At 42.1% G+C, this 12647-nt stretch overlaps 1 protein-coding gene across 1 annotated transcript in view; it reads right to left on the bottom strand.

Moving 5' to 3' along the window:
- The window catches only part of CALCRL (calcitonin receptor like receptor), a 114146-nt gene extending 110625 nt beyond the window's left edge, over nt 1-3521 (bottom strand). Inside the window, exon 1 of the mRNA XM_061608256.1 lies at nt 3500-3521. The gene's annotated coding sequence lies outside the window, so the exon portion shown is untranslated. The remainder of the gene's footprint in view (nt 1-3499) is intronic.
- Between the last annotated feature and the right edge of the window lie 9126 nt (nt 3522-12647).

The following is a 12647-nucleotide window of genomic DNA, read 5'->3' as shown; positions in this document are numbered from 1 at the left end:
CAGTTTTCAACGCCACATAAGGTGGTGCTGCAAATGACAGAATGACCCAGGCTCAAGGCCAGAGGAGCAAGGCAAGCATGTGACGTTGGACTGCAGCCCAGTGGAGGATGGGGAGGGGGAGATGAGAAAAGAAGGTGAGCAAGTGTGCAGCAGCCTAGCAGTGAGCGGCACACCAGTGGCGAGTGACACACTGCGACCCAGCTGCACTGGGCTTAACACTGGCAGGGGAACAAAAAGGGCAAGGAAAATGTGCGGCGCACCACGGTCCAGCCACTTTGTGTTCAAGGCCAGCAGGGAGGAAAGGAAGAGCAAGGATGCCAGTGGCCTGTTGCGGTCCAGCCAGCTAGGCTCAAGGAGGGGAGAAAGGGCAAGGAAGGCGAGGGGCAGGGTGGGTCCTGCACAACCCATGGAGCCGCTTTGGTGGGAGGCCTCAGCATTACTACTGCAAGGCCTCCCTTTCCTCCAGCCCATGTGCTGGAGGGAGGGAGGATGAAAGTAAGGCGAGCGAGACCAGGTGGCAACCCGGGGCCAGGGCAGGGGAGTGGTGCCTTGTTGACATGCGGCAAGCAGAGGGAGAGGGGCAGGTGTGTGAAGCATGCAAGGGCAGAGCCCCTAGTTAATAAAAAGTCACAAAGTTATGTGGAAATGTAGAGAACTGAAGACTGGAAAGACAAGAAACGGAGAGAAACCGAAACTGACCGATCCACCCATCCTGATGCACAGCACTGCTCCCTCCGCAGAAGTGTTGAGTCTCATTTGCATTGTGTGCTCTCATTTAGCTTCTGTTAATTGTAATACGGCCACATTTACAATTCATTAAATGGATTTATTTTACTCACTGATGCTGTGTGCCCTGTGTTTGACTATAGTTATAGGGCAATGTTTCAGCTGGGTGTGTGCGTGATGTGGTCTTCAGCACAGTCCCAGCTTAGAGCTAGTCAGAGTCTTGCACACTACTAGGGGTCTGATGAGTTTTCTGGTGAGGAGCTGACATGAGGGCGGAGCCAGTCAGTGGCCGATTACGTATGACTTGTTCCACTGACCACTTTAAATCTAGAGTATGGATGCAAGAATCTCTCAATTTCAGGTCTCTCTGTTTCTCGTTTTTCCCATCTTATATTCGGTATGCCAGACGTCCATCTTACATTCGGTATGCCAGACGTCTGGATTCAGAAAGAGAAGAGGCACCAGAGATCATATTGCAAACAAATGTTGGATAACAGAACGGACCAAGGAATTTCAGAATAAAATCACCCTGTGAGACTGAATCTGTCCAAATTTTGACAAAAATTTGTCAACAAATATGAAAAACTGAACAATGGCCCACAGACTGGAAGCATTCAATATACATCCTAATTCCAAAGAAAGGGGATCCCAGGGAATGCAGTAATTATCAAACTATTGCCTTAATATCCCATGCAAGTAAAGTAATGCTCAAGATTCTACAACAAAGGCTTTTACCATATATGGAGTGAGAAATGCCAGATGTCCAAGCTGGATTTAGAAAGGGAAGAGGCACCAGACATCATATTGCAAATATACGTTGGATAACGGAACGGATCAAGGAATTTCAGAAGAAAATCACCCTGTGCTTTATAGATTGCAGCAAAGTCTTTGACTGTGTAGATCATGAAAAACTATGGAATGCTTTAAAAGAAATGGGGGTGCCACAGCATCTGATTGTCCTGATGCGCAACCTATACTCTGGACAAGAGGCTATTGTAAGGACAGAATATGGAGAAACTGATTGGTTCCCCATTGGAAAGGGTATGAGACAGGGGTGTATTTTATCTCCCTTTTTGTTTAATCTACACGCAGAACATATCATATGGAAAGCAGGATTGGATCAAGATGAAGGAGGTGTGAAAATTGGAGGGAGAAATATCAATAATTTAAGATATGCAGACGATACCATACTACTAGCAGAAACCAGTAATGATTTGAAAAAAATGCTGATGAAAGTTAAAGAGGAAAGCACAAAAGCAAGACTACAGATGAGCATCAAGAAGAATAAAGTAATGACAACAGAAGATTTATGTAACTTTAAAGTTGACAATGAGGACATTGAACTTGTCAAGGAATATCAATACCTTGGCACACTCATTAACCAAAATGGAGACAATAGTCAAGAAATCAGAAGAAGGCTAGGACTGGGGAGGGCAGCTGTGAGAGAACTAGAAAAGGTCCTCAAATGCAAAGATGTATCACTGAACACTAAAGTCAGGATCATTCAGACCATGGTATTCCCGATCACTATGTACGGATGTGAAAGTTGGAGAGTGAACAAAGCAGATAAGAGAAAAATCAACTCATTTGAAATGTGGTGTTGGAGAAGAGCTTTGCGGATACCATGGACCATGAAAAAGACACATAATTGGGTGTTAGAACAAATTAAACCAGAATTGTCACTAGAAGATAAAATGATGAAACTGAGGTTATCCTACTTTGGACACATCATGAGAAGACATGATTCACTAGAAAAGACAATAATGCTGGGGAAAATAGAAGGGAGTAGAAAAAGAGGAAGGCCAAACAAGAGATGGATTGATTCCATAAAGGAAGCCACAGACCTGTACTTGCAAGATCTGAACAAGGTGGTTCATGACAGAAGCTCCTGGGTGTTGCTGATTCATAGGGTCGCCATAAGTCTTAGTCAACTTGAAGGCACATAACAACAACAACTTTAGTGCAAACTTCTCCTAATGAAGACATTTTTATATGTAGTTTTAACTATATACACATTTTTTCAAGAAACTTCCCCTAATAATCATTTTTATATGTTATTATTGCAAATATATTCATTTTTATCCACATTTCCCCCTAATACATGCACTTTTGTGAACACTGTTTGGAGAATAAAATTAAGATACGTGTGAATTTCAAAGGATGGATATGTTGTGGTTCTCATTTTGTTTTGGAAAATGTACATTTGAGAGATTCACCTTTAAATGCAAACTGAACCAAATTTCTCCACCGTCCCTAGGCTAGAGAAATGCCAGCCATGAAAATTTGGCTGGAAAATAGGCAAAGCAGAATTTGACAATAAAGAATCTGAGAACTATGGGAAAGTATTGGGAGATGACACAGCCAAAGCCAAGTTTCATACCCAAAATGTACTTATGATAGAATTATTCCTGGCTAGAAATTTGCTATAGTCTTTTTTCTTTTTCACATCCCACACTCTAATTGCTATGAAGTAAGCAAATTTTGCTCACCAGTGCTCCTTCTATTTAATTGCCTTTTAAATAGACATCAGCTTGAAGGTAGCTCTGTATGTCTTTGTATACATCAAGAAAAAAAGTGGGAGGGACAAACTCTTAAGTCACTAACACAAAAGGGGGGGACTTTTATTACTATTTTACAGCCCACCATGCTTTTGTATTGTGTACAGAAAGAATTTCCTTTACCCAACAGTTTTAAAAGAATGTGTGATGTTCTTCACACATTTCATCAAATGCAAGCTGAAGAAAGTTCTTAACAAAATGCTTTCAAAATATACCTTGTTTTATAGTTGGAGTGCTATTATTCACCATGCTAAGGAATGTTCTGTCATCTTCATGTTTGCAGTGAATCGGCTGAAGGAACTGGAGGAATGGAAAGAAACAACGTTCAGAGTCTTTTGAGGGGGGAATGGTATGTGATAGGCAGAGAAAACAGTGATTGACATATAATTATAGCAGCACCCTTTTTGTGCTACACTATTTAAACAAAGGGTGTTATTTTTGGTATATCACTGCCTACATTTGCAGTAGTTAATCCTCACTTTATATTTCATTGCTTCTATACCTTTCACACAGTTTCTTGAAGGAGCCTTAAAGGACTACTGTTCCTCTTTGTTTTCCCAGCTGCACCCTTATGAGGTTATCTGAGCATTTAAGATCAGCATCTGAAGCCACTCTCTGGCCCACCAATAAGAGCTATTAGATGGGAACATAGGTAGCTCTCCAGGGTTTCAGGCAGGGTTGTTTCCTAACCCTATCTGGAGATTGAACACTGGACCTTCTGCATGCAAAGCAGATGCTCTGCCACTGAGCTACGGACCTTCCCACTAGAGACAGAGCCTTCTCAGTAATGACCCCATACCTCTTGAACTCCCTTCCCAGGGAAACCCATATGCTGTCATCGCTACCAGCTATGAAGAGTATTGTGGAGATGTTTATATTCCAGTCTGTCTTTGATTTATGTGTTGTGCTTGGAAACAGTTTTAGCTGCTGGTGGTTTTTATGCTGAAGCTTCTTGAAATTGTAGTTTGTTGTATTTACTGGTGTTCTCACAATATTTTTATGTGTGTGCTTAAAAAAACCTGTAAACTAGCTTGTGAGGGCATTCTGTCCTGAAAGGCAGCTTATACATCTATTTAATATATAAATATACAAAAATAAACATAGTAGCTATGCATATTTATATGAAAATATGGCTTCAAAGGAAATGTTTGTGTTGGGATGGTGGTGTTTGAATGCTATCCCATCCACACACATGCACGGTCCTCCTTGCAAATGGAACATTAGCTTTCTTCTTGACGTACTAGCTTTCCACGTGCTTGGAATTGTATAAATGCAAACATGCAACCTCTCACTTGAAATGTGCAGTAGTACAGTTTCCCAGGCAACACACGTTCCCAGCCCTACCTGGAGATGAACCTGGGACCTTCCCCATGTAAAGCAGATCCTGTACCACTGGACTACAGCCCCTCCAATAACACATCGGTCTTCCAGGGAAAAGAGCTCTTCAGGCCCATACCGCCACTTCAAATGGAGACTCAGCGTTACTGCATTAATCACAGAATGGTATTGAAAGCAGAGCTTGGGAAAGTTACTTTTTTGAACTACGACTCCCATCAGCCCCAGCCAGCATGGCCACTACATTGCGCTGATGGGAGTTGTAGTTCAAAAAAGTAACTTTTCCAAGCTCTGATTGAAAGGCTGTAGTATTCTGCCTTGGAGCTATCGTAGGTGCCACAAGATGCAACAAGACATGCAGCACTAAAAGTAAAGCACACTTTACAGCTATTTTAAATCAGTTAAACCTGATGAAGTCACCTTGTTTCTTGTATCAGAGTATTACTATATAAAGGCTTTGCTGAGTTTACCGATTGTCAGAACAACATTTCCTTTTCCTGGGCTTTCCTCACGTTTTGTCACATAGCTCTGACATATGTGTGCGTGGGGGGCGGCAATTGTCAGTAGGAAACTGGTGCGGAGGCCTACTCTGGATCAGGAGTAGGGATAGAACGATGTCAGTTTCAGCTCTCTTGGTTTCTCATTTTTCCAATCTTTAAATAAAATTCTCCACATTTCTGCAGCAATACTGCTGAGATCCCCTAGACTTTTGGTGTTGGGGGATGTCAACATTCATGCCGAGGCCACCTTGTCTGGGGCGGCTCAGGACTTCATGGCTTCCATGACAACCATGGGGCTGTCTCAGTATGTTGTTGGCCCAACACATATAGCAGGACACACTCTAGATCTAATTTTTGCCACGGGACAGGGGGATGGTGATCTGGATGTGGGGAATTTTACATCGATCCTTTTGTCATGGACAGATCACCGCTTGCTGAGGTTTAGACTTACAGCGGCCTCGTCCCTCTGCAAGGGTGGGGGACCCATTAACATGGTCCGCCCCCAGAGACTAATGATTCCTGAAGATTTTCAAAAGGCTCTGGGGAGTTTTTCGGCTGATAAGGCTGGCGCTCCTGTCGAAGCCCTGGTGGAACTGTGGAATGCAGAAATGACCCGGGCAGTTGACATGATCGCTCCTGTGCGCCCTCTTCGCTGTAGAGCTCATGCAGCTCCATGGTATACCTTGGAGCTGAGAGCGATGAAACAGCATAGAAGACGGCTTGAGTACAGATGGAGGCGAACTCCTGATGGATGCAATTATACACTGGTGAGTGCCTATACTAAGCTGTACTTGGGCGCAGTGAGGGCAGCAAAGAAGCAATACTTTGCTGCCACTATTAAATCTTCTATCTGTCGTCCAGCGGAGCTATTTAAAATTGTCCAAGGGCTATTACATTCTGGCCCTACGGACGTCGTGGAGTCATCACAGGCACGCTGCAATGAATTTGCTAGGCACTTCCAGGACAAAATCTCTTGCATCCGCCAGGACTTAGACTCTAATGTTGCAGCAGCTGAATCGAATGAGGTGTCCAGCGCACAGTCTTGTCCTAATTCTTTGGATAAGTTTCAGTTGGTACAGCTTCAGGACGTTGACAAGGTGCTCAGACTGGTGCGTGCGACTACTTCTAAATTGGATCCTTGCCCTTCTTGGCTAATAAAAGCTAGCAGGAATGGAACAGCCAGTTGGGCCAGGGCAGTGATTAACGCTTCACTGCGGGAGGGAGTGATCCCTGGCCTCCTGAAAGAGGCGATGGTGAGACCACTCCTGAAGAAAACATCCCTGGACCCGGAAAACTTTAACAACTATAGGCCGGTAGCTAATGTTCCATTCCTGGGCAAGGTCCTAGAACGAGTAGTTGCCAACCAGCTCCAGACACTCTTGGATGACACCGATTATCTGGACCCATTTCAGTCGGGTTTTAGACCTGGGTTCGGCCCGGAGACAGCCTTGGTCATCCTGTATGATGACCTTTGTCGGGAGGCAGACAGGGGGAGTGCAACCTTGCTGATTCTCCTTGACCTCTCAGCGGCTTTTGATACCATCGACCATGGTATCCTTCTGGGACGACTCACTGATCTGGGAGTGGGCGGTACTGCGTGGCAGTGGTTCCGCTCCTACTTGGTGGGTCATCTCCAGAGGGTAGTGCTTGGGGAGCATTGCTCGGCACCCTGGGACCTCCAATATGGAGTCCCACAGGGGTCAGTTCTGTCCCCCATGCTTTTTAATATCTATATGAAGCCGTTGGGTGCGGTCATCAGGAGTTTTGGAGTGCGTTGCCATCAGTATGCTGATGACACGCAGCTCTATTTCTCCTTTTCATCTTCTTCAGGTGAGCCTGTCGGCGTGCTGAACCAATGTCTAGCTGCGACAATGGACTGGATGAGAGCTAACAAACTGAGGCTTAATCCAGATAAGACTGAGATGCTGCTGGTGGGTGGTTCTCCTGACGGGATGGGGGATGTTCGACCTGTTCTGGATGGGGTTGCACTCCCCCTGAAGGAACAGGTTCGTAGCTTGGGAGTTCTTTTAGATCCATCCCTGTCACTTTTTTTTTACAATAATTTTTATTCAAATTTTCATAAAACAAACAAAACAAAATCATAAAACATTCAAAGACAAAAAACAAAACAAAACAAAAATGATTAAACAAAAAAATAAAATGTTGACTTCCCATTTGTCGCAGGTCAGTTATAGGTCTACAATATATAACAATCCTGTCTCTTAAATTATATTATAAAATCACTTTCCTCCAGTAGTTATCTTAATTAATCATCAAATCTCATAAACATTACTTTATTCTTTCCACAAAAAGTCAAAGAGAGGTTTCAATTCTTTAAGAAATATATCTATCAATTTTTCTCCAAATAAACATGTCGATTAACCCATCTCGTTAATAATAATAATAATCTTATTGTCATAACCATAGTCTAAATAAACATATCGATTAATCCATCTCATCAAAATCTGTTAGGTCCAATAATTTCAATAGCCATTATTCCATTATCCATATTAATTCCATCTTCCATCTTCAATAGTCCTGTTAAGTCCAGTAATTTCAGTGTCCAATCTTCCATTATCAGTATTCCATAATAATCTTGCTGTCATAGCCATAGTCATATAATAAGAGTCTGATGGGAATTTCCTCTATCCCAAATATTTTCTTGCCATCCATTCTGAATAAGTTGCTGAAATATTGTTGTAAAGTCATATCTCTGTTCTTCTTTTTTACAAAATGCACTGGCTCATCTCTTGAGAGTTTTTCCATTGTCACATGGCTGCAGTTAATTCCATAGATTTTCTCTATATCAAGCTCCATCACGTCATTCCAGTCCAGAAAATTATCCAAGCCATTGATAACTTTATCTCTAATACCTTCATTAATTTCTTCAGAGATAACGTTAAATTCCAAACAGTAGATTTTATTTCTAATATCCATAAACTCCAGATCTTTTTCCAATTCCACATTTGTTCCAATCTCCAGGGCTTGTATCTTCCCTTTATTTTTTCTTTTCTCATCTCTGATCTCATTCTCCTCTCTCACAGGATCCCCTATTTCTTTAAGCTCCTGCGTCATTTTGCTCAGTTCAATTTTCAGCTCCTTACTGCCCTGTCGCAGGGTTTGTTTCGTTATCTCAATCTCATCCATTATTTTCTGAAACATAATTACTTCCAGATTCTCAGCCACTTTCTTGATTGCCATTTTTAAAACCACGAAAACAAAACAAAACAAAAATAAAGAGGAACCACTTCTTATTTCAGCAACAATTGGGTTAATATTCCAGGCTTGATGACATCACAGTATAAACAGAGCAGCCTGCCTTATCTCTCTATGTTCAAGAATACAAAACAAATTTAGTTCCCAGCATCAAAACAGTTAGTGGCGTCGTGAAGAAGCAGATTCATCAAAATAAAATAGACCAAAAAGAGAATAGTCCCAGACAATATAATGTTCCAAAGTTCATATTTTTTATTTTTTTCTCCTCGGAATAGAAATCCCTCTTCTGTTTATATCTTTAGAATGCACTTCCAGGACAGCTTTTTGCAATAGAAGCAGAGATAAGCTGTTAATTTTGTGAATAACAGAGAAGAGTTATAGCTCACCCAGAAGTTCTTTAAAGCTGATTCATTTGACAAATCTCTTTTTGCTGCAACAATTTAAACCAAGTAAAAAAAAAAGATAGAAAGAAGGGTGCTTGCCTGTTAGTCCGTTTTCTCTTTGAAGAAAAGATAAACGTGTCGCATTAATCAGATAGAGCTTGTTCAGAAGTCCGTCCGGCATTGCTGGCTGGACCTTTTCTCATAAATTAATGAAATCCAGTCCTCCCAACAAAAACAGGCTTTTGAGGTTGATCTCTACGTTTCTCCCTGCCCGGGAGAAATTTCATCAGTCAAAAAAAAAATGTTCTGACTGATTTATATCTGAATAAGCTTCTTCTGAGGTGGGAGCCCGTCTCAAAAGCAGGCACAAGTGAAGTCACCCTTCCTGGAAGTCAGATCCATCCCTGTCACTTGAGGCTCAGATAGCCTCTGTGGCACGGGGTGCTTTCTACCAGCTTCGGCTGGTGGCCCAGCTGCACCCCTATCTGGACAGAGAGAACCTCGCTTCAGTAGTCCATGCGCTGGTAACCTCAAAATTAGATTACTGCAATGCGCTCTACGTGGGGCTGCCTCTGAAGACGGTTTGGAAACTGCAGCTTGTGCAGAATGCAGTGGCCAGATTGTTAACGGGGACCAGACGGTCCGACCATATAACACCGACTCTGGCCCGCCTGCACTGGCTGCCTATTTGTTTCCAGGCCCGGTTCAAAGTGCTGGTTTTGACCTATAAAGCCTTACACGGCATAGGACCACAATACCTGTTGGAACGCCTCCCCCGTTATGAACCTGCCCATACACTACGTTCATCATCAAAGACCCTCCTCTGAGTTCCTACTCATAGGGAAGCTCGGAGGATGGCAATGTGGAAAAGGGCCTTTTCTGTGGTGGCCCCCGAACTGTGGAACGATCTCCCAGAGGAAATACGCCTGGTGCCATCGTTAATATCTTTTCGGCGCCAGGTTAAAACTTTTCTTTTCACCCAGGCTTTTTAATTAATTATGTTTAGTATACGCTGACATTGTTTTAATTTTTAATATTTTTTAACTTTTTATATGTTTTATATTGATACACGTATTGTACTTTGCTATTTCTTGTCTTGTGAACAGCCCAGAGAGCTTCGGCTATGGGGCGGTCTATAAGCTTAATGAAATAAATAAATAAATAACGAAATAAATAATTTATGATTTTTTTAAAAGAACTCATGAAAATTCTCTAGCGTTTTAATATGAATTTCTTCTAATAAATATATTTTTGGAGCCAGTTTTGACTCATGTGCACATTTGTGCAAGTCATTTCTCATCATACATGCATTGTTGCATGTTATGTTCACTCATATATTCATTTTTATGCATACTTTCCCCTAACATGCATTTTGTAAACATTGTTTGGTTAGCAAACTGCGGCGTAAAATTCAAATAACTGTGGATTTCGAAGGATGGCTGTGTTTCAGTTCTTCTCATATACTTTTGGAAAGTGCAAATTTAATAGATTTGGCTTGAAATGCAAACTGAATCTTAATTTTCATGCATCCCTAATCAGGAGCACAGTGCTGACTGGGTTCTCATACTTTATTTTCTTTCAAAATAAAAATGGCTTGTTTAAGGACACTTTAAAAATAATAATAATATTCACTAATAGGCAAAAAACCTTGCGGTTTAAGAACATACCTATAGCCCACAGCTATTCTATCAAACTTTAAAAAGCAGGGAAATTGGGCAGCTATAGTGAATGCACCAGGGAGCAGGAGACCTGACCTCCTCTCTGAGATATTGGACTGCCCTACAAATTGGTCAAAATGCAAACACCATTTGGGTTGGTCTTTCACAGTCCAATCCACTTCCTGTGTAGCTTGGAAGAATTTGGTAATATGTGCCTCTGAGCATATGGAGAATGGTGGCAACACCTGCCATCTCCAAAGATAGAGAATTATATTTTTGTATGTTTGTTGGTGTTCTTCTTACTTTGCTTCTTTTCTGTGTTATTAATGTTTCTACAGAGAATGTGAACTAGAAAATTTTATTTCCCTCACTGTTCATCCCAGAAATCTGTGTCAAATTTATTTTTATTAATTTCAAAGCCTTTTTATTGGTCAGTGTCATATGATGGTGAACACAGCCTTTTGTGTTTCAAATTGGAGGTTATGTCCTATTTCTATTTTGGGTGCATTAACAGTGGAATTTGGACCTGCAGTTTGATGAAAAATCAGACTGATTCCAATATGTTGCTGCTTCAGCAATGACTCTAGCTGTTGGAAAAAAGAGGATGATGTTTTCAGCCTGCTATGTTTAAACCATTTCATTTAAGGCAAGGTGGGCACAGTCAATTAAAAACATAAAGCACACCTAGAATTTGGCTAGAATATATTTCACCTCCCTCTGTTTTATCTTGTGCAAATTGAGACACTCCTGAGGTCCACTGGAGACTATTCTGCAGAATAGTCACTGCCATTATTCCACAATTATGTCTGGAGTTTTTTTAGTGTAAATTTTGCAAAATGTTGCTGTACTTCACACATTCACAGAAATAGAAACAAAAGAAAATTATTTCCTATAGGAAACGTCACTAAAATTGCAAAGGAAATCAGACATATTCAAAGTGACCATCTGATCTATATCAACTGTCTTAATAATGTTGCTTCCTCTCTGCTAAAACAAGATCAGCACAGCACACGTCTTGTTTCTGTTATTTGGGCTGATTGCAGGTGTTGCCACCACTCACCATATGCTCAGAGGCACATGTTACCAAATTCTTCCAAGCTACACAGGAAGTGGATTGGACTGTGAAAGACCAACCCAAATGGTGTTTGCATTTTGACCAATTTGTAGGGCAGTACAGTATCTCAGAGAGGAGGTCAGGTCTCCTGAGCCCCTGGTGCATTCACTATAGCTGCCCAATTTCCCTTCTTTTTAAAGTTTGATAGAAATAGCTGTGGGCTATAGGTACATTCTTAAACAGCAAGGTATTTTGCCTATTAGTGAATTTCCCTGCTTTTTTATCCGGGAGGTAAGAAATGGGATCCTGTCCTGTGCAAGTTTGCTGAGAATGGATTGATCATTTGCATGTTTATTGAGTTCAATGGGATTTGCTCCCCTGCAATCATGCTTAGGATAGGTGAAACGGACCACACAGGATGGGGAGGGAAGGAGGAGGGAGGGGATGAAACACAGAGGGGAGGAGGGGGATGGAAGCAGGAAGGAGGGGGGGTGGAGGACAGGTTAAATCATTTGCATGTTTATTGAATTCAGTGCGATTTACTCCAGTGCAATCATGCTTAGGATAGGTAAAACTGACCAGGTGGGGAGGGGGGGAAGGCTGGAGTGGGCAGGGGAGGAGAAAGAAGGAGGAGGGGATAGGAGGAGGAAGGGGGAGGAGAGGGGAAGGAGAAGAAAAGCAAGTCTGATCATTTGCATGCTTATTGAGTTCAATGAGATTTACTCCTATGCAATCATGGTTAGGATAAGAAAAACTGACCATGGGAAAAAGGGGGGGGAAGGAGTATATTGGAGGGGAGCAAAGGAAGGGGGAGAGGGCAAGTTTGATCATTTGCATGCTTATAGAGTTCAATGGTATTTACTTCCATGCAATCATGCTTAAGATAGGTAAAACTGACCACGGGGGGGAGGAAGGGGAGGAAGGGGAGGGGGAGGAAGGGGAGGGGGAGGAGGGGATTGAAAGGGGATGGGAATGGGGAGGGAGGGGCAAAGGGGCAAGAGGGAGAGGATAGGAGGGAGGAGAAGGGAGGTTGGGTTTGATCATTTGCATACTTCTTGAGTTCAGTGGGATTTATTTCTATGCAATCATATTTGAAAATGGAAATGGACTGCCTTCAAGTCAACCAGACTTATGGTGACCCTTTGAATAGAGTTTTCATGGTAAATGGTATTCAGAGGTGGTTTTACCATTGCCTTCCTCTGACGCTGAGAGGCAGT

The sequence above is a fragment of the Rhineura floridana genome, chromosome 2 (genome assembly GCF_030035675.1).
Source record: "Rhineura floridana isolate rRhiFlo1 chromosome 2, rRhiFlo1.hap2, whole genome shotgun sequence".
NCBI classification, from domain to species: domain Eukaryota; kingdom Metazoa; phylum Chordata; class Lepidosauria; order Squamata; family Rhineuridae; genus Rhineura; species Rhineura floridana.
This window is presented reverse-complemented; position numbering and strand designations above follow the sequence as displayed.